This window comes from Hemiscyllium ocellatum, chromosome 21 (assembly GCF_020745735.1).
Source record: "Hemiscyllium ocellatum isolate sHemOce1 chromosome 21, sHemOce1.pat.X.cur, whole genome shotgun sequence".
Taxonomy (NCBI): Eukaryota; Metazoa; Chordata; class Chondrichthyes; order Orectolobiformes; family Hemiscylliidae; genus Hemiscyllium; species Hemiscyllium ocellatum.
The window spans coordinates 64,760,490-64,786,531 of record NC_083421.1 but is presented as its reverse complement, the minus strand read 5'-3'; positions in this window follow the sequence as shown (position 1 = coordinate 64,786,531).

The following is a 26,042-nucleotide window of genomic DNA, read 5'->3' as shown; positions in this document are numbered from 1 at the left end:
GTGAGTCTGAATCCCATTGTGACACTGAGTGAATTTAGAATTTAATAAAACCTAGAATGAAAAGCTAAACTAATAGTGACAATGCGATTGTTATAAAGACCCATTGTGTTCACTAATGTCCTTTAGGAAAGGAAATCTGCCATCCTTACCTGGTCTGGACTACGTGACTTCAGACTCACAGCAATGTAGCTGACATATGACTGCCCTCTGGGCAATTAGCTATGGGCAATAAATGCTGGTCTGACCAGTGATCCCTACATCCCACAAATGGAAAAAGTCTGGGCAGGAATTCAGGAGAAACATCCAGACCCAGAGGCAGGGGAGAATGTGAACCTACTCCAACACGGAGTGGTTGAGCGGGTTAGCAGAAACACATATGCAGCATACTGTCTGGTATGAATCAAATGGGCTGAATGGACTGCTTCTGAATGTCGGCCTGGAATAATTCTCAGCAATTTGGGACATTCCTGAAGTGAGTGAGCATCTGCCATGGTTTGTAATCCTTTGCAATATAGAAGATTAATTTTCAATCGAAGCAGTTACTTTACAATGGGAAAGAGATTGAATTGGGGGTGAAGGCAAGAAGCACTCACTACACTGAACGCTGTCTGAAAGATTACAGAATCACCTGGCAAGCCAATTTATAACTATAACAATCTTCTGTTCATTTGAGAGAAGTGAGGGGAATTTAGAGACAGTTCCTTGTGCCAATGGTTGAAACTTTTTGTATTACTGCAGGGAATCGAAGATAAAGCAGATTGAGTGAATCTCTCAACATCTTCCGCTTTAATTAGTACTCTCCATGTGCACTGAATATCTTCAAACACATTTGATGATTTAAAAACCCCGAGAAGCCGAGTGATCATTCGACTCAGAGAGGGTGGATCGTGAGATTCCAGGTGATGACTCACCTATCATTCTAGCGTCTCAGAGTGAGAAAGAGTGAAAGGTCCAGGTGCAGTGAAACTGATTACTCCCAAGTCATGGAGAGATTGGAAATGAAGCAAAAATGCAACACTTACAAAAGAAACTGGAGCAGTTCTCCCTGGATTACAGCAGGTGATAGGCAAACCTGTTACAGGAGTTAGAAATTGCTGAGCATTATAAGGAACATTATCAGCACACATTGATCAGTGGTTGATCAGTGATACAGGGAAAACAGACAGCAATTCAAAATAATCACAAAACAAATCTAAGATGGGGCTTTGCTGTTCTTATATAGTGACCAGTCAGAATGTGGGAGCGTGCTTCATAAACATTGTTCAAGATAATTGCTTCAATCTAAAAAGGCAAAATACCACAGGCAAGGAGTGAGGGGGAGAGTGGGATTAGACCGGGTGGGATATTAAAGGGAGCCGGGTGTGGGGGTGGGGGAATGGGATTAGACTAGGTGGGATATGAACGGGTGTGGAGGGGGGAGTAGCATTAGACTGATTGGGATATTAAAGGAAGTGGGGTGGCGGAGAGTGGGATTAGACTGGGTGGGATATTACAGGGAGCCAGAAGCGAGGGGAAGAGTGGGTCTAGAGTGTGGCCTAGACATATCCATAGATAGTGTTTGTGAATAGGCTGTTTGTGTTCTCAAACGATCTTCAATGCAGTTAGTCCTGAATCCATGACACTGAATGTGAATATATGAGGGGAATATTGTAAGGGGGGCAGGAAATTATCTTTTTATCGTTTGGAGGAGATGACAAGGGGCAAAAAGCTGGAAGTAGCCAATGAGATTTTGCCATCTTTTGGGCTCTTTGGCTGCTGCTGGAGTGAAGGTTCTTGCCAGAAGATGTTCAGATTGTCCAGATTCTGATTCCATTACTGGGAGACAGAGGGAGCGATGCACAGAGTTCTCTTCACATCCCTTAATTGACACATCAGTGAAGACATGAATATTGATCATCCAACAAATCACTAAATCTGAGGAACACAGAAGGAAGAGTTCATTTGTGTTTGCAGATTTTCTCACAGAACTGTGTATGAAAAATTCAAAGCTTCACCAGCTTCATACCTGAACCTCACTACAACCAGTGTGATCAATAATCCTTGTTCACATTCTTTAAATTACTCTCAGCCAAGCATCTAATTAAAATAAGTAAATACTGAGAGATTCGAGCTGAATAATCCCTTAGTGCAACCTCATCCTCTTTGTTTCACAGTCTCTCCACTTCAAAGCTCAGAGTTGGAGGAAAAGACTGGGACAGTTCAGCAAGGTGTTAGCAAGGGACAGCATGGAAGGAGCTACAACAGGGTACAGCTACAGTATCTACTACAGCTCCCATTCCCCCATCCCCACACCCGGCTCCCTTTAATATCCCACCCGGTCTAATCCCACTCTCCCCCTCACTCCTTGCCTGTGGTACTTTGCCTTTTTAGATATAAGCAATTATCTTGAACAATGTTTATGAAGCACACTCCCACATTCTGACTGCTCACTATATAGGAACAGCAAAGCCCCATCTTAGATTTGTTTTGTGATTATTTTGAAGCTCCCTCAACACTGTCCCCATTAAACACTTCCAGGAAAGGGACAGCACAGGGTTTGATACGGAGTAAATCTTTCTTGACACTGTCTCCATCAAACACTCCCAGGACAGGTACAGCATTAGATTAGATATAGAGTAAACCTTCCTCTACACTGTCCCGATTAAACATTCCCAAGACAGGAGCAGCATGTTTTTTTTAAATGCTCATGGAACTTGAGCAACGCTGGCTGTGTCAGTATTTAATGCCCATTCGTAGTTGCCCCTTGAGAAGGTGGCGGTGAGCTGACATCTTGAACTGCTACTGTCCATGTGCTGTAGGTAGAGCCACAATGCCCATAGGGATGTAAGGGTGGATTTTGACACAGTGATTTTGAAAGAATGGCAATATATTTCCAAGTCAGGATGGTGAGTGGCTTGGTAGGAAACTTGTAGGTGGTGGTGTTCCTATGTGATTGCTACCCTTGTCTTTCTAGATGGAAGTGGTCATCACGGGTTTGGAAGTGCTGTTAAGGATCTTTGGTGAATTTCTGAAATGCATCTTGTAGATAGTACACTGCTGCAACTGAGTGTCTGTGGTGAAGGGAGTGGATGTTTGGGTGCCAATTAAGTGGATTGCTTTGTCCTGGATGGTGTGAAGCACACTCCTGATTTGTGTCTTGTAGATGGTGGACAGGCTTTGGGAATTCAGGAGGTGAATTACTCACCACAGTATTCCTTGCCTCTGACCTGCTCTTGTAGTCACTTAGTTTACGTGGTGAGACAAGTTGAGTTGCTGGTCAATGATAAATCCCAGGATGTTGATTGTGGGGGCTTTAGTGATGGTAACATCATTGAATGTCAAGGGGCAGTGGTTAGATTGTCTCTTTTTGGAGATGGTCCTTGCCTGGCATTTGGTTGTCGTGAATGTTACTTGCCACTTGTTAGCCCAAGTCTGGATACTGTCCTTATTTTGTTGCATTTAAACATCAACTGCTTCAGTATCTGAGGAGTTACAAATGGTGCTAAACGTTGTGCAATCCCTAGTGAACGTCCCCATTTCTGAACTTCCCCCCCCAACCCTCCACCTCACTCACCACTACCACCAAATGATGAAGCGGTTAAGACGGTTGGACCTGGGACACTACCCTGTGGAACTCCTGTAGAGATGTCCTGGAGCTGAGATGACTGATTTCCAACATAGAATCATATCCCTTCAAACCCTTCCTGTTCATATACCCATCCAAATGCCTCTTAAATGTTACAATTGTACCAGCCTCCTTCCTATGTGGCAGATATGACTCCAATCACTGGAGAGTTTTCTCATACATCCATTGATTCCAGTTTTGCCAGAGCTCCTTGGTGCCACACAGTCTGTGTCTTTTCAGTCTAACTGTTAACTGTGGTTGGTCTTTCCAACCCATTGTCCAATGTCTGAATGAGATAGAGTTTAGCTCCAATGAGCTGAGTCCCAATATAAGACTTTATCTCAGTATCTCGGCAGACACTGGGTGCACTGTTCGGTGTTAATAGTGGCTCCAGTTTTCAGTTAAGAAATTGGACCAAATAGTTACACAAACAAAATTGCCAGGTTTGGGTTATTGTCTCTATATCCTGGGTGCAATGTGGAAATTGGGAACACACAGAAACAGAGAACCTGAACAAGTCTGGCAGCACTTGTGAAGAAAGACACAGAGTTAATATTTCAAACCCAGGGATCCTTATTCAAACCATAATCAAAACCCAGTGCTGAACAACTGGACCTCCGAAATGTCAGCTCTGTTTTTCTCTCTCCACAAACACTACCACACCTGCTGAGTTTCTCCAGCACTGGCTGTTTGTGTGTGTTTCAGATCTCCAGTGCCCGCAGCTCTTTGTTTGATGTAGTGACTGGGAGTCAGGAATTGCAGGACAAGTACGTGTCCCTCAACCAACATTACTAAAACAGATGGACTGGGCATTGTTGGCATCTTGCTGTACTAGAATGTGCTCCTACAAAACTACACTTTGGGAGTGATGACTAATGGCAAATGGAGTTTAATTCAGATAAATGTGAGGTGCTACATTTTGGGAAAGCAAATCTTAGCAGGACTTATACACTTAATGGTAAGGTCCTAGGGAGTGTTGCTGAACAAAGAGACCTTGGAGTGCAGGTTCATAGCTCCTTGAAAGTGGAGTCACAGGTAGATAGGATAGTGAAGAAGGCATTTGGTATGCTTTCCTTTATTGGTCAGAGTATTGAGTACAGGATATTGGAGGTCATGTTGCGGCTGTACAGGACATTGGTTAGGCCACTGTTGGAATATTGCGTGCAATTCTGATCTCCTTCCTATCGGAAAGATGTTGTGAAACTTGAAAGGGTTCAGAAAAGATTTACAAGGATGTTGCCAGGGTTGGAGGATTTGAGCAATAGGGAGAGGCTGAACGGGCTGGGGCTATTTTCCCTGGAGCATTGGAAGCTGAGGGGAGACCTTATAGAGGTTTACAAAATTATGAGGGTCATGGATAGGATAAATAGACAAAGTCTTTTCCCTGGGGTCAGGGAGTTTAGAACTAGAAGGCATAGGTTTAGGGTGAGAGGGGAAAGATATAAAAGAGACCTAAGGGACAACTTTTTCACACAAAGGGTGGTACATGTATGGAATGAGCTGCCAGAGGATGTGGTGGAGGCTGGTACAATTGCAACATTTAAGAGGCATATGGATGTGTATATGAATAGGAAGGGTTTGGAGGGATATGGGCCGGGTGCTGGCAGGTGGGACTAGTTTGGGTTGGGATATCTGGTCGGCATGGACGGGTTGGACCGAAGGGTCTGTTTCCATGCTGTACATCTCTATGACTCTATGACTAGGTGGGACACGTTCTGGGTGGCCTGTGAGGGGAATACAGCTGCTGTGTCTCTCCACAATTGTCCATCGACAATGGCATCACCTGACCTCATAGATTCACCAATTCATCTTCACTCCAGCTCCTTGTAATTTTCACATAGTTCCTCAGCAGACTATAAATAACCCTGACAGAGGGACCATGTTCTGTGAGCAATTGCCTGCCTCTGATTGGGTTGTAGCCCCTTGTGAGCTTAAACCTTTCCAGATACATCCCCAAAGCTCATTTCACTGGCTACAAGTATTAGCGGTTGCCATGGACACCACTGCTGGCTAATGGCCCTTTCTCCATTTAACTACTCCTGTTTATATTGAATGTAAGCAGGTTCCGATGATTGTGTTGCTGCTTCTGTTACAAGGCCCCATCAATCTACCGTAAAATTCTCTGGCCTCTCAATGAAAGAAACGCATGAGTGAGGCGAGCATTACTCCACTGCCAGTATTTAGTGATTCATCACATTGCCCTCACATCCTCAATCATCAATTCTCATAAACGCCAATCCTGCAAAATCAATCTTAATCCAATCTTCCAGCTGCATAATACAAAGATGATTACTTAAACAGACAAGAAATGGAAGGTTAGATTGCATCATCACCTCGCTCTGCAGAAACAGCAAAAATACAACGAGCTATGACCATCTCAATCCCTGACTCCCAATCACTACATCAAACAAAGAACTGCAGGCACTGGAGATCAGAAACACACACAAACAGCCAGTGCTGGAGAAAACTCAGCAGGTCTGCAAGCATCTGAGAGAGAAGCAGAGTTAACGTTTTGGATCCAGTGACCATGCTTCAGAACAGGGTTGTGGTTATGGTCTGAAGAGAGGTCACTCAACCCAAAACATTAACTCTGCTCTCTCACCACAGATGCTGCCAGACTTGCTGAGTTTCTTCAGCACTGTCTGTTTCTGCGTGTTTCTGATTTCCACGTTGTACTCTGGATGGAGAGACAATAAACCAAACCGAAACCCTAACACTGAGAACTGACACTAACCCTAATGACATAACGCAAAAGTTAATTCTTGGACCAGCAGCAGTAAATCTAATTCGAATCTGATTTTCCTGGGCTCTGTAATGATTCCAACTGCAACCCAATCCCCTCAGGCAACATTCACTCACTCTCTGCCTCCATTATATTGTTGATTGTTTGACAACAAAACAGGTCTTGGGATAGAAATATTACAAGTATTCCTTCGTACAATGGAAGCTAAACAATTTTCGGAGAAGTGTAGAAGGTGTTTTGCTCTGTATCTAACCTCATGCAGTCCCTGTCCTGGGAGGGCTTGATGGGGGACAATGTAGAGAGTTTTACTCTGTATCTAACTCTGTGCTGTCCCTGTCCTGGCAGTGTTTCATGGGAACAAAGTAGAGTTAGCTTTACTCTGCATCTAACCCTGTGCTGTCCCTGTCCTGGGAATGTTTGATGGGGACAGTGAAGAGAGAACTTTACCTGTATCTAATCTAAGAAAGCTCTATCAGTGGAAAGTGCTTCATTTCCCAGCAGTGACGTCTGAGTTATGTTGGTTAAATAGCGGGCATTTTCTGGGGAGGTTTGATAGCTTGTCTGCTTCTTGAGTAAAGGCAAGTTAAAACACGCCCTTGCTCAGCCTGCACTTAGTTCATGTATTTTTTATGGAAACTCTGAGTAGAGAGGGAATTGGTGCCAGATGAATTGTATTTCTCTGTGCTGTAGCCTAGAGCACAGTGATATAAATATATATCTCAGTTCCCCAGGGACTAAGAGTGTTTTTTTGTAATGTGTTTAAGGAGCAGTAGCTCATGATCCCTTCCATTTTCCACCCAGGAACAAAGCCCAATAGCTGGGACTTGTGGGCACTAACACAGACATTAATGAAGCTGAGGAATGGGAGATTGCCATTCATACCATTAGCACCATAGTGATAGGCAGTTCCCAAAATCTGAGAGGATTTGCCTGTCTGTAGTTCCTTGCAAAACTCCTGATCTCTAATCTCTGACAGCAGCTTTGGTCCTGAGGTTAAAAAGGACTGGAATGTTTGGACATGAAGGAAATGCATGGCTTGGAATGACCCAGACCACTGACTCATGACATTTAATCTGTGAGGATTTCATGGTGGATCACCCTCTTGTATTCAATCTTCCTAACAGCTTCACTGTCTCCAATGCCTGGTGCTCAATATGGCCCAAACCAGCTCCGGCCCCCAGTCCGCAGCGTTCAACTAGACTGTAGCAGTTATCACACACGTCGTGGTTTCAACATCCCTCCATTCAACAGAAACCCATCCTTCCTGGAAGGACTTCGAGGAGTGCAGATGCTGAAGATCAGAGTCGAATAGTGTGGTGCTGGAAAAGCGCAGCAGGTCAGGCAGCATCCGTGAAGCAGGAGAACAGATGTTTCAGGCATATGTTCTTCATCAGGAATGAGGGGGTGGCCCAAAGGGAGGGAGGTGAGGCTGGGAATGTGATAGGTAGGAGGTGGGGGTGAAAGGTCGGAGGGGAGGGTGGAGCAGATAGATGGGAAAGAAGATGGACAGGTGGGACAGGTCATGAGGGCAGTGCCGTGATGGAAAGTCAGATCTGGGATAAGGTGGGGGGAGGGGAAATGAGGAAACTGGTGAAATCCACATTGATCCCGTGTAGTTGGAAGGCCCCAAGGCAGAAGATGAGGCGTTCTTCCTCCAGGCATTGGGTTGCTAGAGTTTGGAGGTGGAGGAGGCCCAGGACTTGCATGTCCTTGGCAGAGTTTGGTGGTGGTGGTGAGGGGGGAGTTGAAGTATGGTTGTTTATTGCATGTGTCCCAGAGATACTCTCTGAAGTGTTCTATAAGTTGGTGTCCTGCCTCCCCAAGTAGAGAAGCTGTAGAGTTTGGATCCTTCCTGGATCCAAATGTCACAGTCCCTTCCCCTCCCATTCGACCACCCTCCCACTCTATTACAGCTAGCTCTTCTATGATCGAAACCCTTCCTCCATCACTACATCTCCTTTACCCCTTTTATATTCCTCACAAACTTTACACAGCTCTCTGTCTCTCTCCAGTCAGCAAGCCCTGGCTGACAGGTAGAAACAGGAGAGAAAGAACAGAAGTTCTGTTCACTCCATCAGCTGACTCGGATGGAGCTGGATCAGTGTCAAGGACTTTCCACATTAATATGAAAGGTGATTTGGTGATGGGATACCAGCCTCTGTGGAGTTGTTTCAGTTGAGTGAAAAGCATGTTCCTAAACAACTTCACTCGCAACAGTTGCCTTGGAATTGGAATAAGCTATTATTTGGGAAGCTTGACTCATTTGATCCTGCCATGGAAGACTGGGCTCAGTATGTGGAAATAAGGTTTTGTTTTGAAAGCTTGTGATTTCAAATAAACCTGTTGGACCATAACCTGGTGTCATGTGACTTCTGACCTTTTCTTTCTGGGCAAATGATAGGCCTGGGGCAGATAAAAAAGTTAGACCAATACTCCTGACAACTTGTGGATCCTTAGCTTTTTCAGTTATTAGCAGTCTAACTTTCCCTGAGGTACCAGATACTAAAACCTTTCAAGAATTGATGGATTTAGTTAAGGTACATTACAATCCCAAGTCTCTTCAAATTTTGAGATGTTATTGGTTTTATTTGGCTATTTGAGAACCAAGGGAATCCATAGCAGGATTTTTCACTAGGTTAAGATGACTGGAAGAGGAATGTGACTGGTTTAACCCTTAATAAGATGCTGAGAGACCATTAGGTGTGTGGGATTAATGATGTAACCATTCAAAAGTACCTACTAGCTGAAGCCCACCTGGACTTCAAACAGGCACTCAACTGGAAAACATGGCAAGTACAGCATATGAGTTGCAGGGTACTCCAATGAAAGTGAACATTCTTGTGGTTCTGTTCGCCGAGCTGGAAGTTTTTGCTGCAAACGTTTCGTTCCCTGGCTAGGGAACATCATCAGTGCTATTGGAGCCTCCTGTGAAGCGCTGCTTTGATGTTTCTTCCAGTATTTATAGTGGTTTGTTCTTGCCGCTTCCGGGTGTCAGTTTCAGCTGTAGTAGTTTGTATGTGGGGTCCAGGTCGATGTATCTGTTGATGGATGTTCTTGCCGTTTCCGGGTGTCAGTTTCAGCTGTAGTGGTTTGTATATGGGGTCCAGGTCCATGTGTCTGTTAATGGAGTTTGTGGATGAATGCCATGCCTCTAGGAATTCCCTGGCTGTTCTCTGTCTGGCTTGTCCTATGATGGTAGTGTTTTCCCAGTCAAATTCATGTTCCTGGTTGTCTGAGTGTATGGCTACTAGGGATAGCTGGTCGTGTCGTTTTGTGGCTAGCTGATGTTCATGGATGCGGATTGTTAGCTGTCTTCCTGTTTGTCCTACATAGTGTTTTGTGCAGTCCTTGCATGGTATTTTGTAAACTACGTTAGTTTGGCTCGTGCTGGCTATTGGGTCCTTTGTTCTAGTGAGTTGTTGTCTGAGTGTGGAAGTTGGCTTGTGTGCTGTTATGAGTCCTAAGGGTCGCAGTAGTCTGGCTGTCAGTTCTGAGACGCTCCTGACGTATGGTAGTGTGGCTAGTCCTTTTGGTTGTGGCATGTCCTCGTTCCGTGGTCTATCTCTTAGGCATCTGGTGATAAAGTTGCGTGGGTATCCGTTTTTGGCGAATACCTTGTATAGGTGTTCCTCTTCCTCTTTTCGCAGTTCTGGTGTACTGCAGTGTGTTGTGGCTCTTTTGAATAGTGTCCTGATGCAGCTTCGTTTGTGTGTGTTGGGGTGGTTACTTTCATAGTTAAGGACTTGGTCTGTGTGTGTTGGTTTCCTGTGTACCCTTGTGGTGAATTCTCCGTTGGGTGTTCTCTCTACTAACTTGTCTAGGAATGGGAGTTGGCTATCCTTTTCCTCTTCTCTCGTGAATTGTATTCCTGTGAGTGTGGCGTTGATGATTCGGTGTGTTTTTTCTATTTCTGTGTTTTTGATGATTACAAAGGTGTCATCGACGTATCTGATCCAGAGTTTGGGTTGGATTTGTGGTAGGGCTGTATGTTCTAACCTTTGCATAACTGCCTCTGCTATGAGTCCCAAGATTGGTGATCCCATGGGTGTTCCGTTGATTTGTTCGTATATCTGATTGTTGAATGTAAAGTGTGTGGTGAGGCACAGGTCTAGTAGTTTAAGTATGCCGTCCTTGTTGATAGGTTCGGCCTCCTGTGTTCTGTTATGTATGTCCAGTAGGTTGGCTATTGTTTCTCTGGCTAGGGTTTTGTCAATTGATGTGAACAGTGCCGTCACGTCGAATGATACCATGGTTTCTTCTTTGTCTATGTGTGTATTCCTGATGATGTCCAAGAATTCCTGTGTTGATTGTATGGAGTGTTTGGATCCGCTGACTAGGTGTTTCAGTTTTTGTTGTAGTTCTTTGGCCAGTTTGTATGCTGGTGTCCCTGGTAGTGATACTATGGGTCTGAGTGGGATGTCTGGTTTGTGTACTTTGGGTAGTCCGTAGAATCTGGGGGTGTTGTTACTTTCCGGTTTCATTCTTTGCTGGTCCGCTTTGGTTATCTGTCCGTTTTTTTTTCAGGACACTATTCAAAAGAGCCACAACACACTGCAGTACACCAGAACTGCGAAAAGAGGAAGAGGAACACCTATACAAGGTATTCGCCAAAAACGGATACCCACGCAACTTTATCACCAGATGCCTAAGAGATAGACCACGGAACGAGGACATGCCACAACCAAAAGGACTAGCCACACTACCATACGTCAGGAGCGTCTCAGAACTGACAGCCAGACTACTGCGACCCTTAGGACTCATAACAGCACACAAGCCAACTTCCACACTCAGACAACAACTCACTAGAACAAAGGACCCAATAGCCAGCACGAGCCAAACTAACGTAGTTTACAAAATACCATGCAAGGACTGCACAAAACACTATGTAGGACAAACAGGAAGACAGCTAACAATCCGCATCCATGAACATCAGCTAGCCACAAAACGACACGACCAGCTATCCCTAGTAGCCATACACTCAGACAACCAGGAACATGAATTTGACTGGGAAAACACTACCATCATAGGACAAGCCAGACAGAGAACAGCCAGGGAATTCCTAGAGGCATGGCATTCATCCACAAACTCCATTAACAGACACATGGACCTGGACCCCATATACAAACCACTACAGCTGAAACTGACACCCGGAAACGGCAAGAACATCCATCAACAGACACATTGACCTGGACCCCACATACAAACTACTACAGCTGAAACTGACACCCGGAAGCGGCAAGAACAAACCACTATAAATACTGGAAGAAACATCAAAGCAGCGCTTCACAGGAGGTCTCCAATAGCACTGATGATGTTCCCTAGCCAGGGAACGAAACGTTTGCAGCAAAAACTTCCAGCTCGGTGAACAGAACCACAAGAACGGACACCCGAGCTACAAATCTTCAACCAGACTTTAAAGTGAACATTCTCACCAGCCTGGCTGAGATTGGGGAACACTACTTGGATGTAGGCAATTGCATGTCCTCACTCAGGACATATCCTGAACAGAGAGACTTTAGGTCAGCTTACAACAAAACTCCAAAACAAAGCCATGCCTCAGCTAAACAGAAAAAAAGTTTTTTCAGGATTCAGCCAGCAAGCCATTGTAGTTGCTGCTGGTACGTGCACTCGAGACAGCAAAATCATCCCACTCGACCTACATGGAGTAAGAGAACTCATGGGCTGGTATCCATGAGAATGCATATCTTGGAAAGTCCACTTACATCTGGGCTGGAACAGTTAAATTGCTCAGCAACATCCAAATCAGAACCAATCAAAATAAACATCTGGTTAAATGGTCACTGGTTCTAAAAGAGATGGATACAAACGTGTCCATATCAGTGATTATAAAATCACTTTTAACAAAATTCACTCCAGATTCCAACCCTTTACGTTTGTGCAAGTCCTCGGCTGGACTGAAAACATTTCTGGGGAATGTTTACAGATTAGGGGTACAACTTCCATTCTGGCCTTTAATGAGAAGCAGCTGGTTCAGTTCCCACTGATGGTAGTAAAAGACTCAGGTCCAAGGCTGATGCAGTGAAATTGGTTAAGAAAAATTCACCCTAATTGGCTCAATATTTTTGAATTAGAAAATGGCTGCCTGAGTAAGGTCCTCATTAAACACCTGAAAGTGTTTCACGAATGTCCAGGAATTATCAAAGGAGTCAAGTTCTCCTTGCATGTTGACCGGGAAGCAATTCCACGATTCTGCAAAGCCAGTATCTGGCAGTGACCTTTGCTCGGGACAATCACTCTTGCTCCCCATAATAATATGCCACCCTCCACTGTGACCTGGTCTTTCTGGGTCCAAAAGCTTTCCATTCTGGTTTTGGCAACCTTTTAGTTTCCCTTCTCCAACTACCAGCTGTTTCAGTTTTGTCAGGACCAGATCCTTCTCCATCCAAAGTCTGATATTGTCAGCTGTGACTAGAAATGTGCCCAGAAAATTAAAACCTATTATGCACTCTTCCAGTGGTGATATATCTGCTGGCAGGAGGTGGCTCAGTGCATCTGCATTTCCTACTTGGCCTCCTGGACAGTGTTCCAAATTGTATTTATTCACACTTAGGTAATAGAGGCCATCGCTGAATTCACCCTGAAGCTATGGATGACACTGCCTTGTCCTCTTCAAATACACCTAGCAGGGGTTTGTGATTTTTTATTATTATAAACTTATTTCCATAAAGCTGTTGGTGAAACTTCCTGACTCCAAATATAACCACCAAACTCTTCATCTCTATCTGGGTGCATTTACGCTCTGCATTAACCAAAGTCCTGGATGCATATGCTATTGAGCGTTCCTATCCATTGGGCCACCTACGAACTAATACCACCCTGATGCCATATGGGGAGGCACTGCGTGTCAATACTAGATCTTGCTTGGGATCACAGTGTGCCAACACCTTGGAGGATGATAGCTGTTTCTTCCCTTCCCTGAAAGCTTGGGCTTGCTACATGACCATTTCCAAGGTTGACCCTTTTTTTAAGATTGATGCACTCGTGTGCCAGGATTGAGGCCAGGTTATGTGTGAAATTTCTGTAATAACTCATTTGCCCAATGAAAGCCCTAAGCTCCAGTAGAGACGTGGGAACCAGGGCACCTTTGATCCCCTTCACTTTATCTTCCAACAAGTTGTTTTTGCTATTTTTGAGTTAGCAGCAGGAAGAGTGGGAGCGATGACCAGGGGGCTGCCGGGAGGGGAAGTGACTGCTTTAAAAACTTACCTCATGAATAGGTGGAGCACACACTGAGCAGGAGCAGACATGGGATTGCTGAGTAAGTGAAGACATATATTTGGGCAGTTGCACACCAGAAACTCTACAGAGGTAGTGTCCCCCATTCATCCTCTTCCTCTAACCAACAAAAAGGTTCTGTGCGCCAGATCGGTAACATAACTAGTTTTTTATTTCTCTATTTTTCAATAATCTCTTTGTGAATTTAGAATCGTGGGAATGGCAGTTAGGGCGGTTGAATGTTCCTCCTGCAGCCTGTAGGAGGTAAAGGTCACCATTAGTGTCCGTGCTGGTTGTATCTGTGGGAAGTGTACCCAACTCCAGCTCCTCAAAAACCGCAATAGGGAGCTGGAGCTGGAGCAATCTCGGATCATTCGGGAGGCGGGGGAGGGTTATTGAGAGGAGTTATAGGAAGGCAGTCACACCTCGGGTAGAAGAGAAAGGCAGGTGGTTTACAGCCAGGGGATGGAAAGGGAATCACAGGCAGTGCAGGCATCCCCTGTAGCCGTTCACCTCAATAACAAGTGTACCATTTTGGATACTGTTACCAGGGTTAAGCCATGGGATACAGGTCTCTGGCACAGAATGTGTCCCTGTTGCTCAGAAGGGAAGGGGGAAGAGGAGCAGAGCATTAGTCACTGGGGACTCCATAGTTAGGGGGACAGATAGGTTCTGTGGGAACGAGAGAGACTCACGGTTGGTATGTTGCCTCCCAGGTGCCATGGTTCGTGATGTCTCTGATCATGCTTTCAGGATCCTTGAGGGGGAGCAGCCCCAACTTGTGGTCCACATAGGCACCAACAACATAGGTAGGAAAAGGCAGTCATTCAGGGAGCTAGGATGGAAGCTTAGGGGCAGAACAAATAGATTTGTTCTTAGGGCTAGAACAAACAGGTTTTTCCGTGCCACATGCTAGCGAGGTGAGGAATAGGGAGAGAGAGGAGTTCAACATGGATGGTGCAAGAGGGAGGGTTTCGGATACCTGATAATTGGGGCTCTTTCTGGAATAGGTGGGACCTCGGCAAACAGGATGGTCTACACCTGAACCAGAGGGGCACCAATAACCTGGGGTGGAAATTTACTAATGCTCTTTGGGAGGATTTAAACTAATTCAGCAGGGGGATGGGAACCTAAATTGTAGTTCCAGTGTTCAGGAAGTTGAGAGTAGTGAGGTCAGAAATAAGGTTTCAAGATCAGAAGAGTTCACCAGCAAGCAAAAAGGTGGTTTGAAGTGTGTCTACTTCAATATCAGGAGCATCTGGAATAAGGTGGGTGAACTGGCAGCATGGGTTGGTACCTACTCTTCTCTGTGTAAAAAACAATTGCCTCTCACATACCATTTAAACTTTCCCCCTCTCACCTTAACCCAATGCCTTCTAGTATTTACCATTTCCACCCTAGGAAAAAGAGACTATCCACCCTATACATGGCTCCCATCATTTTATATATTTCTGTCAGGTTGTCCCTCAGCCTCCGATGCTCTATCAAAAACAATGCAAGTTTATCCAGCTGCTCCTCATAGCAAATACACTCCAATCCAGGCAACATCCTGGTAAACCCTTTTTAGACTGTCTCCAAAGCCTTCACATCATAATTTCTTAGTTTTGCTTTCTCTAGGTGCTATGACATGCTGTCCCACAGTATGACCCAAATTTCTTCACTTAGTTTTGGCAAATTTACTTCTGCTTATTGACTAGATTGGCTCTTTGAAACTGACTAAATAATTTCTTCACATAATGTACTTCTGCAGTTTTGTCAAATGCAACCAGATCGTCTATATATACCCCATGATTGCATAACCCTGCAAGCACCTTGATGGCTAAACGTTGAAATGTTGCTGTCACATTTTTTATTCAAAATGGCATGATAAATTGCATTGGTAAGTTTCATCTGGGGTTACAAAAGCTGATTTTGTCTCCCTGTGACTACACATTCACGGAACTACGAACGTGCACCCCTAGGTCTCTTCGTTCGACAGAATCCTCCAGGGCCTTACTATGTAAGAACCGGCATAACAAAATGCAACACTTCAAATTTATCTAAAGTAAACTCCATATGCCACTTCTTGGCTCATTGGCCCATCTGATGAAGGTCCCATTTTACTCTGGACTCTGAGGTAACCTTTTTCACAGTCCATTACGCCACCAATTTTGGTGTCATCTAGGAACATAGTAACCATACCTCCTATATTCACATCCAAACATTTAAATGGTCATTGGATAACCATATGGATGATAATGAAATAGTGTAGGATAAATAGGCTTCAGATTGGTTCCACAGATCAGCGCAACATCAAGGGCCGAAGGGCCTGAAATGCTCTATGCTCTATATAAATGATGGAAAGCCATGGACCCAGTACTAACTCTTGTGGCACTGGTCACAGCCTCCAGTCTGAAAAATAACCCTCTATCACCTTCATGTCAATTTTGTAAGCAATTGGCTAGCTCACCCTGGACCTTGTTAACGAGTCTATCATGTGGAACCTTGCTGAAGTCCATATAGACGACATCTACCATTCTGTCTTCATCAATCTTCTTTGTCATCGCTTCAAAGATCTCAATCAAGTTAGTGAGACACAATATTTGTAATTGGACAATTCTCTGACAGGGTAATGGACTGGACCTAAGTTTTAAACCTCACATAGCCCCAATCCTACCCTTACTCTAGCAATTCTTTTATTCCTGATATACCTATAGAAAGCTTTAGGGTTTTCCTTGATCCTATCTGCCAACAACTTCTCATGTCCCCTCCTGGCTTTTCTTAACACTCTCTTTAGGTCTTCTTAGTAACTTGTAACTCTCAAGCGCCCTAATTGAGCCATCACATCTCATGCTAACTCCATACAACCCTCAAAGTTTCGGAGAAGATTTGTAGCTCGGGTGCTCGTTGTTGTGGTTCTGTTCGCCGAGCTGGGAATTTGTGTTGCAGACGTTTTATCCCCTGTCTAGGTGACATCCTCAGTGCTTGGGAGCCTCCTGTGAAGCGCTTCTGTGATCTTTATAGTGATTTGAATCTGCTGCTTCCGGTTGTCAGTTCCAGCTGTTCGTTGCAGTTGCCGGTATATTGGGTTCAGGTCGATGTGCTTATTGATTGAATCTGTGGATGAATGCCATGCCTCTAGGAATTCCCTGGCTGTTCTCTGTTAGTAGTGTTGTCCCAGTTGAACTCATGTTGCTTGTCATCTGCATGTGTGGCTACTAAGGATGTCATTTCGTGGCTAGTTGGTATTCATGGGTGCGGATCATTAGCTGTCTTCCTGTTTGTCCTATGTAGTGTTTTGTGCAGTCCTTGCATGGGATTTTGTACACTACATTGGTTTTGCTCATGCTGGGTATCGGGTCCTTCGTTCTGGTGAGTAGCTGCTGCTTTGTGTGCTGTTATGAATCGTAGTGTCACAGTAGTCTGGCTGTCAGTTCAGAAATGCTCTTGATGTATGGGAGTGTGGCTAGTCCTTTGGGTTGCGGTATGTCCTCGTTCCGTTGTCTTTCCCTTAGGCATCTGTTGATGAAACTGCGCGGGTATCCGTTTTTGGCGAATATATTGGAGAGGTGTTCTTCTTCCTCTTTTTGCAGTTTTGGTGTACTGCAGTGTGTTGTGGCCCTTTTGAACAGCAACCACCCCAACACACACAAAAGAAGTTGCATCAAGACACTGTTCAAAAGGGCTACAAGATACAAACCACTACAAATGCCGGAGGAAATATCACAGAAGCGCTTCACAGGAGGCTCCCAAGCACTGAGGATGTCACCTAGACAGGGGACGAAACACCTGCAACACAAATTCCCAGCTCGGCGAACAGATCCATACAACCCTGTCACAGTAGACGCTGCAAGACGTGTCAAAGTGTGGACATAGATACCACCCCCATTACGCACGGGGACACCTCCCACCTTGTACATGGCAGGTACTCATGTGACTCAGCCAACGTTGTCTATCTTATACGTTGCAGGCAAAGATGCCCGGAGGCATGGTACATTAGGGAAACCGAGCAAAGGCTACAACAACGGATGAATGGGCACCACACAACAATCAACAGACAGGAGGGTTCCCTCCCAGTTGGGAAACACTTCAGTGGTCCAGGACATTCAGCCTCGGACCTTCGGGTGACCATCCTCCAAGGTGGACTTTGGGACAGGCAGCAGAGGAAAGTGGCCGAGCAGAGGCTGATAGCTAAGTTCAGTACCCATAGGGAGGGCCTCAACCGGGACCTTGGGTTCATGTCACATTACAGGTGATCACCATTGCACTACACACACACACACACACACACACACACACACACACACACACTCTCACATACACAGGGACACACGTACACACAGACGCGCACACAGACACGCACACACACCCTTACAGGCACATACACTCACACATGCACCCCCTCACAGACTTAAGACACTCTACACTCACTACACACACACATACACTTTTTCACACTCACAACCCCCACCCCAGACAGACAGACACACACACACACACACACACACACACACACAGACAAAGACCCACATGCACACATATATTTTGTGTGGTGAATTTGTACTTGCAGGATTACATTGTACTTTGCTCAAAAACTGCATACATTCATGTAGAACTCTGAGCTCAAAAACTGCATGAATTTATGTAAAACTCCATTATCTCACTTTTTAGATTAGAATCAATCTAAACACCATGGCATAGACAGAGAACACAGGGGGCCAACACCTTCAACATATTGTCTAGCTATCACCATTATTAACAGCTAACCCGAGAATGCAACTTTTTAAAAAGAAGGGTTTTGTGATTTACACATGAAAGAAGTGAAACTATCACTGTATTCTAACAGATGAAAAGCTTAACAGACAATAAATTTTTCAATGTATAATTTCAGTTACCTCATACTGTAAATTTTTACTATAAATTCTGTGTTAGGATTGAGCCCTCCACAATCACCTGATGAAGGAGCGTCGCTCCGAAAGCTAGTGTGCTTCCAATTAAACCTGTTAGACTATAAGCTGGTGTTGTGTGATTTTTAACATTGTCCACCCCAGTCCAATACCGGCATCTCCAAACCATGCTAACATAAGCCTTCTTCTTCTTGACAAGAGATTCAACTTCCTTAGTAAGCCACGGCTCGATTGCTCAACCATTTTCTCCCTGTCTGACAGGTACACACTTATCAAGGACACAGTAGCTGTTCCTTGAATAAGTGCCACATGTCAATCGTGCCCATTCCCTGCAGTTACCTTCCTCTCCTATTAGATTAGATTAGATTAGAAACAGGCCCTTTGGTCCAGCAAGTCCACAATGACACACTGAAGAGTAATCCCCCAGACTCATTTCCCTACATTTACCCCTGACTAATGCACCTAACACTATGGGCAATTTAACATGGCCAATTCACCTGACCTGCACATCCTTTGGAATGTGGGAGGAAACTGGAGCAACCGGGGGAAACCCAAACAGAACGGGGAGAATATGCAAACTCCACAGAGACCCTCGCCCGAAGTGGGAATCGAACCTGGGTCCCTGGCGCTGTGAGGCAGCAGTGCTAACCACTGAACCACTGTGTTGCCCTTAAATTCTACCAGGAGTAAGCCACGTACCCCATAGCTTACTTCGGTAAGTTGTCCCCCCCAACAGCATCTAAAATGGTATAATTGTTATTGAGGGGAACGGCCACAGGGGTTCCCTGCACTGCCTGCCGGTTCCCTTTCCATCCCCTGACTGTAACCCACCTGCCTTTCTCTTCTACCTGAGGTGTAACTACTTCCCTGTAACTCCTCTCAATAACCCTCCTCCGCCTCCTGAATGATCCAAAGTTCATCCAGCTCTAGCTCCAGTTCCCTAATGTGGTTTTCAAGCAGCTGGAGTTGGGTGCACTTTCTGCAGATGAAGTTATTACAGGAGAATGAGATGGCGATCAAGTATCCAATCAATTATTTTCCATGCAAGTTGAATGTGTGCCAAATATACAACTGGGGAAAACTAACTTCGAGTTTGAAATTGGCTCTACAATATTTTCGTCTACATATTCCACAACTCTGCAGAAAACTGCCATTTAGATTAATATCTTTTAACTTTATGAGCAAAATTTCATAACAAGAACTTGAGATTTGTGGGCGGCACGGTGGTTAGCACTGCTGCCTCACAGCGCCAGAGATTCGGGTTCAATTCCCGACTCAGGCAACTGTCTGTGTGGAGTTTGCACATTCTCCCCATGTCTGCGTGGGTTTCCTCCGGGTGCTCCGGTTTCCTCCCACAGTCCAAAAATGTGCAGGTTAGGTGAATTGGCCATGCGAAATTGCCCGTAGTGTTAGGTGAAGGGGTAGATGTAGGGGAATGGGTGGGTTGCGGGTCGGTGTGGACTTGTTGGGCCGAAGAGCCTGTTTCCACACTGTAAGTAATCTAATCTACTTGTTTAATGGAGTTGTATGTTACTCCCATACAAACCGAAAATATTCGCATAACAGAGAAAAGACAATGTTTTCACAAATGCGTCATCAACAGCAAATAAGGAGGAAGATGAATTTTGTGGCCATAATCAACAAGTGTAAAATATGATTGTTATGGAACGTCCTTGTATATTCAATGTAAATGCATTGTTACTATCATTTTGGGACAAAAGAACTTGGAGAGACAGTATAAAATAGAGATACAGTAGGTGATAAAGACACAGCTGCCAGGGAGTCTGGGCTCTCATGATCCTTGTTTCCCATAGGAACCACTGGAATCATTACTTCATCCACGTTATGTGCAGTCCATTCCCTTCTCTGCCCATACACGAACAGCTCTGATTGTATAACTCACTGATCAGCAACACTGACCTGACTGAGCCTTGTGCACAATCGCAGCAGCTGCACTACAGTGAGGGTCAGTGTGTGTGGGACTGTACCCCAGTGAGGGTCAGTGTGTGTGGGACTGTACCCCAGTGAGGGTCAGTGTGTATGAGACTGTACCCCAGTGAGGGTCAGTGTGTGTGGGACTGTACCCCAGTGAGGGTCAGTGTGTATGAAACTGTACCCCAGTGAGGGTCAGTGTGTGTGGGACTGTACCCCAGTGAGGGTCAGTGTGTGTGGGAGCTGCACCCCAGTGAGGGTCAGTGTGTGTGGGACTGTACCCCAGTGAGGGTCAGTGTGTGTGGGAGCTGTACCCCAGAGAGAGTCAGTGTGTGAAGGAGCTGTACTCCAGTGAGAGTCAGTATGTGTGAGACTGTACCCAGTGAGAGTCAGTGTGTGTGAGACCGTATCCCAGTGAGAGTCAGTGTGTGCGGGACTGTACCCCAGTGAGAGTCAGTGTGTGTGGGACTGTACCCCAGTGAGAGTCAGTGTGTGTGGGAGCTGTACCCCAGTGAGAGTCAGTGTGTGGGAGCTGTACCCCAGTGAGGGTCAGTGTGTGTAGGAGCTGTACTCCAGTGAGAGTCAGTATGTGTGAGACTGTACCCCAGTGAGAGTCAGTGTGTGTGGGAGCTGTACCCCAGAGAGAGTCAGTGTGTGGGAGCTGTACCCCAGTAGAGTCAGTGTGTGGGAGCTGTACCCCAGTGAGGGTCAGAGTGTGTGGTACTGTACCCCAGTGAGAGTCAGTATGTGTGGGACTGTACCCCAGTGAGAGTCAGTGTGTGTGGGACTGTACCCCAGTGAGAGTCAGTGTGTGTTGGTGGCTGTACCCCAGTGAGAGTCAGTGTGTGTGGGAGCTGTACCCCAGAGAGAGTCAGTGTGTGGGAGCTGTACCCCAGTGAGGGTCAGTGTGTGTGGGTCTGTACTCCAGTGAGAGTCAGTATGTCTGAGACTGTACCCCAGTGAGAGTCAGTGTGTGGGAGCTGTACCCCGGTGAGGGTCAGAGTGTGTGGTACTGTACCCCAGTGAGAGTCAGTATGTGTGAGACTGTACCCCAGTGAGAGTCAGAGTGTGTGGGACTGTACCCCAGTGAGAGTCAGTGTGTGTGTGACTGTACCCCAGAGAGAGTCAGTGTGTGTGGGAGCTGTATCCCAGTGAGGGTCAGTGTTGTGGGTCTGTACTCCAGTGAGAGTCAGTGTGTGTGGGAGCTGTACCCCAGTGAGAGTCAGTGTGTGTCAGACTGTATCCCAGTGAGAGTCAGTGTGTGTGGGACTGTACCCCAGTGAGAGTCAGTGTGTGTGAGACTGTATCCCAGTGAGAGTCAGTGTGTGTGGGACTGTACCCAATGAGAGTCAGTGTGTGTATGAGCTGTACCCCAGTGAGAGTCAGTGTGTATTGGAGACTGTACCCCAGTGAGAGTCAGTGTGTGTGGGAGCTGTACCCCAGTGAGAGTCAGTGTGTGTGGGAGCTGTACCCCAGTGAGAGTCAGTGTATGAGACTGTACCCCAGTGAGAGTCAGTGTGTGTGGGAGCTGTACCCCAGTGAGAGTCAGTGTGTGTGGGACTGTACCCCAGTGAGAGCGAATGTCAGTAAAACTAAGGCAGCGAGGGTGTGTTAAGAGTCACAGAGATGTACAGCACAGAAACAGACCCTTCAGTCCAACTCTTCCATGCTGACCAGATATCCCAACACAATCTAGTTCCACATACCTCCAAAACCCTTACTATTCATGTAGCCATTCAGATGCCTTTTAAATATTACGACTTTCAACCCACTGTTTACAATTTGGGAGGAAACAAGTTGAGCTGAGAGATGATGTGGTTGTTTGGTGGACTGACTGTCTGCTCCCTGAGCCCTCTTCCACTCAGAGAACTGCATACTCAGAAATTCTTTCCTGACACTTCCTGTGATGGTCTGCAGCATCAGAGCAGTTTCTCTGAGGCTTTTCAGCAGAGTTTCCATAAGGTCCAGGCAGTGCTGTCCCTGATTCCTGCCACAACAGACCACCTCCAAATTGGATACCCCTCCAACGTCAATGTAGATTTGGCTCCTGGGTGGATGGTGAGGCAGTCTCTCTAATGAGCCCCTCTCCGGGTTCTATACCAGGTTCAAAGAGAGTTCTTGATATGTGGTGCCTCAGCATGGCAGGAATGAAGGGGAAATGAGGAGGCCACCCTGTGTGTAATGTGGGAAGACACTTCCATCAGCCCACGCTGCAAATCCAGTTGCAAGAGGGGAGCTCAACAATTCAACAATGCAGTGTGTGCTCACAAACGCCGTAAAATGTATATTGCAAAAAGCACAACACGCCAGCCAGGCCTGGCGAATTCCCCCAAATGTGTCAGTGCTGAGGGAATGCCCACACTGTCAGTATTCAGGGAGCATTGAAACGTCAGAGGGCCAGTGCTAAGGGAGTGCTGCACTTTATGATGGTCAGTGCTGAGCTAGTGTCGAAAAGTATGGCTCTGGAAAAGCACAGCAGGTCAGACAATATCCGAGAAGCAGGAGAATTGACGTTTCAGGCATAAGCTCTTCATTGGGAAGGTGGGGATGGGACAAAAAGGGCTGAGAGATAAATAGGAGGGTGTATTGGGGATGGGGCTGGGGGTAAGTAGCTGGGAAGGCGATAGGTAGATGAAGATGGGAGTAATGGTGATAGATCAGAAGGGAAGGTGAGGCGGAATGAAGATGGAAAGGTAGGACAGGTCAAGAGGGCAGTGCCAAGTTGGACAGTTGGATCTGGGATGAGGTGGGAGGAGGGAAGATGAAGAAACTGGTGAAATCAAAGATTGTGCCATGTGGTTTACAGGTGCCAAGGTGGAAGATGAGGCGTTCTTCTTCCAGGCATCAGGTGGCTTGGATTTGGCAGTGGAGAAGGCCCAGGACTTGCATGTCTTTGGCAGAGTGGGGGAGGGGGTTGAAGTGGTCAGCCACAGGGCGGTGGGGTTGTTTGGTATGTGAGTCCCTGAGATGTTGCCTGAAACATTCCCCAGTGTAGAGGAGACCACATCGAGTGCAATGGGAGCACTGTAGATGAACTTAGAGACAAAACAACTGCAGATGCTAGAATCCAAGGTAGACAAGCAGGAGGCTGGAAGAACACAGCAAGCCAGGAGTATCAGGAGGTGGAGAAGTCAATGTGCTTTTCCCCGCTCTGTCTTCCAGAGAGCCCTCCACCACACCACCTCTGTTCCACTGCTCTAAATCTCCCTTCCACCAAGCGCAATAAAGACAGAGTGCCCTTTGTCCTCACCTACCATCCCATAGTCTCCACAGCCAACATATCATCCTTAAGCACTTCCACCAACTCCAACTAGACCCCACCAAGGACATCTACCCTTGCCCACCTCTCTCTGCCTTCTGCAAGGGCTGTTCCCTTCACCAAACCTTGGTTTGTGCCACTCTCCCTATCCCGAACCCCCAGGTACCTTTCCATGCAACCGGAAAAGATGCAAAACTTGCCAGTACACCAGCCCCTTCACCTTTGTCCAGGGCCCTAAACGGTCCTTCCAGGAATGACAGAGGTTCACTTGCCTCTTCTCCAACTTAGTTTCCAGTGCTCCAGATGTGGTCTTCTCTACATCAGCGAGACCAAATGCAAACCAAAGGAATGTTTGCCCAGCAGGAGCTGACCAGACTTCCCAGTGTTTCGACACGGGATAAACCCCTCTGGTAATTTAAACCAGCCACTCCATGCTGTAATCTGTTAAAATTCGAGAGGTAAAAAACTATCCCAGAGGTCACTACTTAAAGTAAAAATTAACAACTTTGTTCTTTAAATCCAACAAATAATATTAAAACCAACAACTATTTATAACTCTTTTCTCTTAAGCTTATCTCTTACCTGCCACTCTACAATACTAGTATGATTAAAAAGAAATCCTGATTAAGATTCACAAAACAAAAATCACATTTCAAAGCCAGTCAGCTTTGTCGATTCTCCTTCGATGGTCGGCCTTGATGTTCTGCTGCGCACTCCCCATAGACAGATACCCTTCAGCTAGCAGTCTACAATTGTTGGGCATTTGCAGTTCTCCCCTAACTGTTCAAAATGTCCAATTTTATATCTCAAAAGATCAGATTGTTTCATTGGTTTAATGTAATCAAAATACTAAATTCAAATTTGATTGGATTTTGGTATCTTGGGACATAATTTAAACCAATTGGCCGAATTTGAATTTGGTTTTGTTTCATGGCAACCAGCTACTTGGTTGCTATTTGTTTCAACCAAGGGTTATATTGTTTCTTTGTTCAGGATCTCTGTGCTTTGTAACTCTTGCTAGCTATTCAACTCTCTTAAAGGTTCAGTACACCTCTACATCTCCATAACACCAGTCACCGCCCATTTTAATTCCCCTTCCACTTCCTTTCCAACACGACCATCCTTGGCCTCCATTGCCACAAAGAATCAAACCGCAAATTGGAGGAACAACACCTCATCCTCCACTCGGGCAGTCTACAGCACACAGTGCTCAGCACTGAGTTCTCAAATTTCAAATAACCTCCTTTCCCATCACTCAACCCCCTTCCCAGCCCCTCTCCCTCACTTCCATTCTTCTCAGCCACCAACTGGAGACATCCCTCCCATCGACCAATCTGATCGTACTTCTACCTTTCTCCACCTACTACCACCTCACCACTTTGCTACTGCTCCACACCCTCCACTACCTCCTTTATCTGGAGCTCCCCCCCACACCCACTACCAGTCCTGAAGAAAGGCTACACCCAAAACATTGACTTCTTCACCACTTGACGCTGCCTGGCTTGCTGTGTTCTTCCAGCCTACTGCTTGTCTACAGTAGGAGGTGTTTGGATGTGCAGGAAAATCTCTGTCAGATGTGGAAGGATCCTTTGGGACCTTGGACAGGGCTGAGTGCAGAGGTGTGGGCGCAAGTTTAACACCTCTTGCTGGGCAAGGGAAGGTACCAGGAGTGGAGGGTGGGTTGGTGGGAGGTGTGGACAATCAAAGGAGTTGCAGAGGAAGTAGTCTTTGCAGAATGCCAATAGGGGTAGGGAGGGAAATATATCTCTGGTGGAGGAATCTGACTGTAGGTGGAGTACATGGTAGAGAAAAATGTATTGTATCTGGAGATAGTGTGGTGGAAGGTGAGGACCGGGGTGGGTTCTATCCTTGTTGCGGTTGAAGGGGTGGGGTTCAAGGGCAGAGGTGTGGGAAGTGGAAGAGATATGCAAGAGGGCATTGTTGACTATGTGGGAGGAGAAATTATGATCCTTCAAGTAGGAGGCCATCTGACAATAGACAATAGGCAATAGACAATAGGTGCAGGAGTAGGCCATTCAGCCCTTCGAGCCTGCACCACCATTCAATATGATCATGGCTGATCATTCCTAATCAGTATCCACTTCCTACCTTATCTCCATAACCCTTGATTCCACTATCTTTGAGAGCTCTATCCAACTCTTTCTTAAATGAATCCAGAGACTGGGCCTCCACTGCCCTCTGGGGCAGAGCATTCCACACAGCCACCACTCTCTGGGTGAAGAAGTTTCTGCTCATCTCTGTCCTAAATAGTCTACCCCGTATTTTTAAGCTGTGTCCTCTGGTTCGGGACTCACCCATCAGCGGAAACATGTTTCCTGCTGCCAGAGTGTCCAATCCTTTAATAATCTTATATGTCTCAAT